This window comes from Erythranthe guttata, chromosome 13 (genome assembly GCF_056151865.1).
Source record: "Erythranthe guttata isolate IM_541 chromosome 13, IM_541, whole genome shotgun sequence".
Taxonomy (NCBI): Eukaryota; Viridiplantae; Streptophyta; class Magnoliopsida; order Lamiales; family Phrymaceae; genus Erythranthe; species Erythranthe guttata.
This window is the reverse complement of record NC_142545.1, coordinates 7,058,652-7,065,906: the sequence shown is the minus strand read 5'-3', so window position 1 is coordinate 7,065,906 and position 7,255 is coordinate 7,058,652. Positions and strand designations below refer to the sequence as shown.

The 7,255-nt window shown below is 38.6% G+C and overlaps 1 long non-coding RNA gene across 1 annotated transcript; it reads left to right on the top strand.

The window, feature by feature from the left end:
* Positions 1 to 713: 713 nt before the first annotated feature.
* Positions 714 to 2,021, top strand: LOC148765787 (uncharacterized). The gene is made up of 2 exons (XR_016029192.1): positions 714 to 981; positions 1,084 to 2,021. It is a non-coding gene; the product is annotated as an uncharacterized LOC148765787 (long non-coding RNA).
* The last annotated feature ends 5,234 nt before the right edge of the window (positions 2,022 to 7,255 follow it).

Sequence of the window (7,255 nt, the reverse complement as noted above, 5' to 3'; positions counted from 1 at the left end):
GCTATAGTTAGATCACCTTTGATAGATGAAGTAGGATGAGCTGGAAGAGCAGAGTAGATCACTGGCTCACGAGCTTGATGACCTTGAGATACCTGCGATCATAAAACACGTGAACTAGGCCGGGGATTGATCCGGCGGAAACCCCTCCGACGCTCAAGTCAGTCGTGCTGATAGTGGAAATAGTCCAGAGAATAAAGTTGATAGTATTACTCAGATAATAGGACGTACCTTAAGGAATGAGTTCAAACCTTTATTTATACCTTAGTTGAGATTGTCGAGCCCAAACTTTACTTGAAGGTGATTGGGCCTCGGTGATAGTGGTCTTCAATATTGGGTTCGTGGCCCAATAGGTAAAGGAATTAGAGGCCCATTAGGTTGGCCCAATTATTCATATCATATATATATATAAATATATTATTTATGTTCTTTTTTTTTCTTAAATATTATTAATTTTAAGTCTAATAGTAAAAGAGAAGTTACAATTTTTTTTGTTCACGATGAATAACAATGTGAATTCCTATTGATACTCCACACATGTCTCTCATATTCATCACTTTTATTATGAGAAATGTCACAATAAATTTTCATGAAATTTAATTTTACTAAATTCGGTTACAATATAAAATATAATTCTTCAAGTGAAAATAAAAGAACAGTAAATCACAAATACAATTAAAAACACTCATAAAAAATATATTATTTAGACATCTTCTTCTCCGTGGATATTCCACAAATGGTTCAATAGATCAGATCTCAAACTTTCATTGGTTCGTCGATTGCGGATCCGACTAAGGCGTGCTGAGATATGTGCCGCCAAAAGTGATGGATCTCGTTCATAATGAGGGGGCCGGAAATTCTCTTCTGCTAGTGGCATCCATGGCTCAATGTCAATTTCACGTTCATCTTCTATGATCATGTTATGAAGGATAATGCATGTTTTCATTATGTTACATATATCTTCTTTTGACCAATAACGGACAGGTCCTTGCGTTATACCACATCTAATTTGTAAAACACCAAATGCACGCTCCACATCTTTTCTAACTGATTCTTGGTTTGCCGCAACTAATTTTTCTTTTGCAGTGGTGGGATGAGCAATGGTTTGAATAAGAGTTGCATACTTTGGGTAAATACCATCAGTTAAGTAATAACCCGTCGTATATGAACGACCGTTCACCGTATAATGTACCGGAGGCATTCTACCATGTATCATATTATCAAAAAGTGGAGAATGATCCAAGACGTTAATATCATTTTTTCCACCCGACATGCCAAAAAAAAAAATGCCAAATCCATGTATCATGGGATGCAACTGCTTCTAAAATTAATGTTGGTTTGTGGTGGTAACCACTGTGTGTGCCGTGCCAAGCAGTTGGACAATTTTTCCATTGCCAGTGCATACAATCTAAAGATCCAAGCATATCTGGAAAACCTCGTGATTCACCTTCTTGTAGAAGACGGTGAATATCATCTTCATTTGGTGATCGCAAGTATTGTTCTCCATATAGTTCGATTATCGATGAACAAAATTGTTTTAAAGTTTCATTATCAGTTGCCTCCCCAATCTTTAAATATTCATTGCAAAATCAGCAGATGCTCCATAAGCAAGAATCCGAAGTGCAGTAGTTGTTGTTTGAGTAGACAATAAGCCAAGACGACCACGTGCATCTCTCTTTCGGATGAAGTATCTGTTATAATTTTCAAGATCATTCTGAATATGAAGAAACAACTCCCTGCGCATCCTAAAACGCCTGCGAAAATAAGAAAATGGAAAAGTACAATTTTCAGAAAAATAATCTTTCCACAATAGTTTATGACTTTCTTCGCGATCACGATAGATATATTGTGGCTTATGCGGTTGTTCCTCATATGCTAAAATTATCCCAGGAATAAAATTAATCATTTGTTGAGTTTCTTTCTCCATACGAAGAGAAATAAGTTCTTTCTCCTCTTCAGAGGAGGATGAAGATGAAGAACTAGATGATTTAATATATTCAAATTCATCTGAAGGAAACCATCCAGATGACGAAACCATATTTTAGATGAAATTTATTGTGTATCAATTGACTCAGAAGACACTATTTATAGAAGTTAAAAAAATCAAGATAATTGAAGCTGAAAAATAATATAAAACAATTGAAGTTGGAAAACCAATAAGATAATTGAAGTTGAAAAAAACAAATACAAAATAACTGAGAAGATAATTTCTTTGAGATACTCGAGGAAATAATTGAAGCTCGGAAACCAAGAAAATAATTAAAGTTGGAAAAAAAAAAAATAATAATTGAGAAGATAATCGAGGAAATAATTGAAGCTCGAAAACCTTGAAAATAATTAAAGTCGGAAAAACGTAAAAAAAATAATTGAGAAGATAATTGAAATTGAGATAAACAAGAAAATAATGCAATTATTGTCGGTCTGTAAAGTTGAGAAAAATAATTGAGGTCTTCTGAAGCATGTCACATGTCTTCTGCAAATTAAGATTGAGATAATCGAGAAATCTGTGTGTTAGATTAGGTGACCAACAAGCCAACTTGTGGCTGTGGTCTTTCATATTTATTATTGTAATAAACAAACCTTTTTCGTATTAATGATAAAACACCTTGGCATTCTATATCTCTGTCCCTTTGTCACAAGCATAGATATAGTCCTTACAGTTATTACAAGTACTAGTAATTGATCGCTAGGATCGTGAGATATTTACTTTAGTATTATAACTGTTAAACGTGGATTCAGATCAGTCAGACCGGTTCCCGGTCCGACTGACCCGGCCCACTGATTTGGGTCAACTGGACCGGGCAGAACCGGACCGTTTCGGGTTCGAACTTGTCAGACCAGTCGGACCGTTTAGAGAACATAGATGTAGGAATCACATAGACCAATCCGAACCTTTTGATGAGATAAAACATTTAATAAAATCCCTCATTCTTAATCTAATTAAGAATTATTTCAAGCTATAAAGAAAAACCAATTTGTTGAATTTTTCGTTCCTTCTGCCAACGATTGAATTATGTGTAGCCCTTTACTGTAGTGCAGTAAGCCGTGTTAGCGGGGAGTGCTATGGTAAAGTAAGCTGTAATTCAATTGACATAACTTGGAAGGTAGCCATATAAAAGGGTTATGCTAGATTAACTAGGGACTGCATTAGTTTGGCAAATTAAGTTCTATGAGCATCTTTGATTGGTAGGTTAGACTTGACACACGACGATTTTGAATTCGCGAGATTAACTTAGGTCATTATCGAGTGTGAGCAAATTTAATTTAGGGTCATATAATGGATATGATTGATTGTGATCTACCTTTGGGTAAATATAATCGGGCTAGATTAACTACGGGTTATATTTGTCTATTGGACCTAAAGCCCATTAAAGAAAAATCGGTTTTCTCGTTTGTCTACTAGAGGGAAGTGGAACTCGATAAAATTAGTGGGAGAACAATTAAATAACATAAGTCCAAAAATTTAATTGTAACATTCATTAAATACGAATCTCTAATAATCCACTTCTCTAAACCTCTCAGATAATCATGTCTAAGAATCCCATAATGTCAATCCTCGACAATAAACTCAATGGCCCTAATTACCTAGATTGGTTGCGTAGTCTTAAACTTGTGCTAACAATTCAGGCGCGTCTCTTTGTTCTTAACGAGAGACTTCATGCAACTATACCTGCCACAATGACTGATTCTGAAAAGGAAACTTATGAAGCATGGAAGAAAGATGACACTCATGCTAGGTGTTATATGATAGCCGCCATGGAGCCCGCGCTTGCGAGGAAATATGAGTCTCACTTGCATGCTTTTGATATCAAGGCTCATCTTGATCACGGCGAGACTGCGCGAAGGGACTTCGGTCCACGAGCACTTTCTCAAAATGATCACTCTCCTTGAAAAGCTAGTGAATCTCGATGTCACCCTCCCTGCCAAGCTCTCGTTGGATTTGTTCCTGTTGTCTCTTCCGAGTTCCTATGAATCGTTCATAGTGAACTTCAACATGAACAAACTAGATCCTCCCTTGGATGAGTTAATGAACATGTTGGTCAGTTTCGAGTCCACCATTAAGAAAGGAAAGTCTGCTCTCATTGCTGCTACTTTTGGAAAGAAGAGTTCTTCTCAAAAGAAGAGAAAGGAAAGAGTTCCCTTTCCAAACAGCAAGTTCGTAGTGGGTGAAGGTAGTGGGGGCCCCAAGGCGAAGGTGAGCAAGCAAGTTGATGATGCTTTCCATCATTGTGGAAAGAAAGGACATTGGCGCCGCAACTGCAAGGCTTACCTAAAGCAGAGACGTTCTGAAAAAGGTACGTATTTCATTGACGTAAAGTTGTCTGTCAATTCTTCTTCTTCGGTATTGGATACTGGCTGTGGCTCACACTTATGTAATGATTTGCAGCTAATGACAAGAAGTAGAAAGCTTAGAGCGGGTGAGACCTACCTAATGATGGGGAATGGAGCAAGAGCTACTGCGGAAGCCATTGGCACAATTTACTTAAATGTTTTGGCTTCTAGTTTTCCTATTGTTTTGAACGATTGCTTATTTGTTCCGTCTCTCATTAGAAACCTTATTTCTATTCCTGTATTAGATATTGAAGGCTTTACTTTTGTTTTTGGAAATTCGATTTGCATTATACAAAAGAATGAAAATTTGATTTGCTATGGACGACTATTAAACAACTTGTATGAACTAAATCCAAGTGAAATACAAACGTAAGGAGATAGATCAAAATTTCGCGCAACTTTGGCACGCTAGATTAGGTCATGTCTCTTTAGGAAAGATGAACGATTTTGTTAGTGAAGGATTGTTCTCTTTAGAGGACGTGCAATCACTACAAACTTGTGAATCTTGCCTTAAAGGGCAAATGACCAAGTCACCCTACAAAGGGAAAATGGAACGAGCCGAAGGTCTTTTGGATTTGATCCATACAGACGTATGTGGTCCACTAAGTGTTTGTGCGAGGGGTGGATATAACTACTTCGCTACCTTTACCGACAATTATTCTAGGTATGGGTACGTGTACTTGATGAAGTACAAGTCCGAAACATTTGTAAGGTTAAAAGATTTTAGACACGAAGTAGAGAAGCAACTCGGACGAAGTATTAAGAAACTACGATCCAATCGTGGTGGAGAATACTTGAGCATCGAGTTCATAGACTATCTAATAGAGAATGAAATATAATCTCAATGGACTTCACCTTGAACTCTTCAAGTTAATGGAGTTTCCGAACGTTGGAATAGGACCTTATTAGATTATTAGATATGGTTCCATCTATGATGGGGTTCATGCACTTCGCAGTGGGGTCATGCACTTCGCAGTGCCGCAAACGTTGGAATAGGACCTTATTACCGGCATACTTGTGGGGTCATGCACTTCGCAGTGCCGCATATTTGCTGAATAGAGTTAACACCAAAGCAGTTAAATCCACACCTTATGAACTTTGGCATTCCCGGAAACCCAACTTCAAACATATTAGGATATGGGGTTGTCCCGCTTATATGAAGCGATTAGTGTGAGATAAGTTGGATAGTAAATCCGACTTATGCTACTTTGTGGGGGTATCCCGAAGACTTAATGGGATACGAATTCCATTATGTCAAGGAAGCAAAGGTGTTTGTTTCGAGAAATGCCACCTTTTTAGAAAGGGAGTTTCTATCCGATAGAAAATGCAGCATGATAGAACTTGAAGTAGTTCAAGAACCGCAAAGTTAAGTTCAAGCGCAAGAACAAATAATCGAACCATTACAACAATCCACTAATATCCTCATGAAGCTACGGTGCGTAGATCCGAAAGAGTTCGGAAAATGCCTGATAGGTTATTCCTCCTCGAAAATGATGAAGATCATGTTGATCTTGGAAAAGATCCAAGAACATACAATCAGGCCGTTTCGGATGCGGACATGGGACATTGGCTAACTGCCATGAAATCCGAAATGGACTCCATGTACTCTAACAATGTGTGGACCTTGGTAGATCCACCTAAGGGAATAGTTCCCATAAGCTGCAAGTGGATCTATAAGAAGAAAATTGGAGTGGATGGAAAGGTATCGACATATAAAGCTAGATTGGTAGCGAAAGGATATACTCAAAGGCAAGGTGTTGACTATGAGGAAAACTTTTCACCAGTTGCGATGCTGAAGTCCATTAGGATTTCGCTGGCCATAGCTACGTGGTACGACTACAAGATATGGAAAATGGATGTGAAGACCGCTTTCCTTAATGGAGACATTGAGGAAGAAATTTACATGGCGTAGCCGGAAGGCTTCATATCTTCTGGAAGTGAGCAAAAGGGTTGCAAACTCCAGCGATCCATTTATGGATTGAAAAAAGTGATCCCGTAGTTTTGGAACATTAGGTTCGACTCAACTATCAAAGGGTTTGATTTTGAGAAGAACCCGGATGAACCTTGTGTATTCAAGAAGGTTAGTGGGAGGGCAGTAATATTTTGTGTGCTTTATGTGGATGATATTATACTCATTGGGAATGGCGTAGGAATGTCTCAACATACGAAAGCATGGTTGTCCACACGTTTCTCCATGAAGGATTTGGGAGAAGCATCTTACGTATTAGGAATACGGATCTATAGAGATAAACCTAGAAAGATGCTTGGCTTATCCCAAAGCCTTTACATAGACACCGTTATGAAACGGTTTAGCATGGAAGAATCCAAGAAGGGATTCTTGCGAATGTCCCATGGGGTTCGTCTCTCGAAATATCTGTGTCCTCAGACACCTAGTGAAATCGAGGAGATGAAAAGGACGCCTTATGCTTCTGCCATAGGAAGCATAATGTATTGCATTCTATGTACGAGACCCGATATCGCGTATGCTGTGAGTGTATGCCATGTACGAGACCCGATATCGCGTATGCTGTGAGTGTCACAAGCCGATATCAGTCTAACCCCGGTCCAGCTCACTGGAAGGCCGTGAAAGATATCCTCAAGTACTTACGAAGAACTAAGGATATATTTTTGGTCTTTGGGGGTGCCGAGTTGAAATTAGAGGGCTTCACCGACTCTAGTTTTCAATCGGATGTGGATGACTCAAAGTCGAACTTGGGATTTATATTCACGCTTAATGGTGGTGCCGTGTGTTGGAAGAGTTCCAAGCAAAGAACGGCGGCTGATGCCACTACCGAAGCTGAATACATTGCAGCATCTGAAGCTGCAAAAGTTTGGACTTGGATAAGGAAATTCATCCAAGATTTGGGTGTCATTCCGAATGCTAATGATCTAGTACCGTTGTACTGTGATAACACCGGAGCCGTGG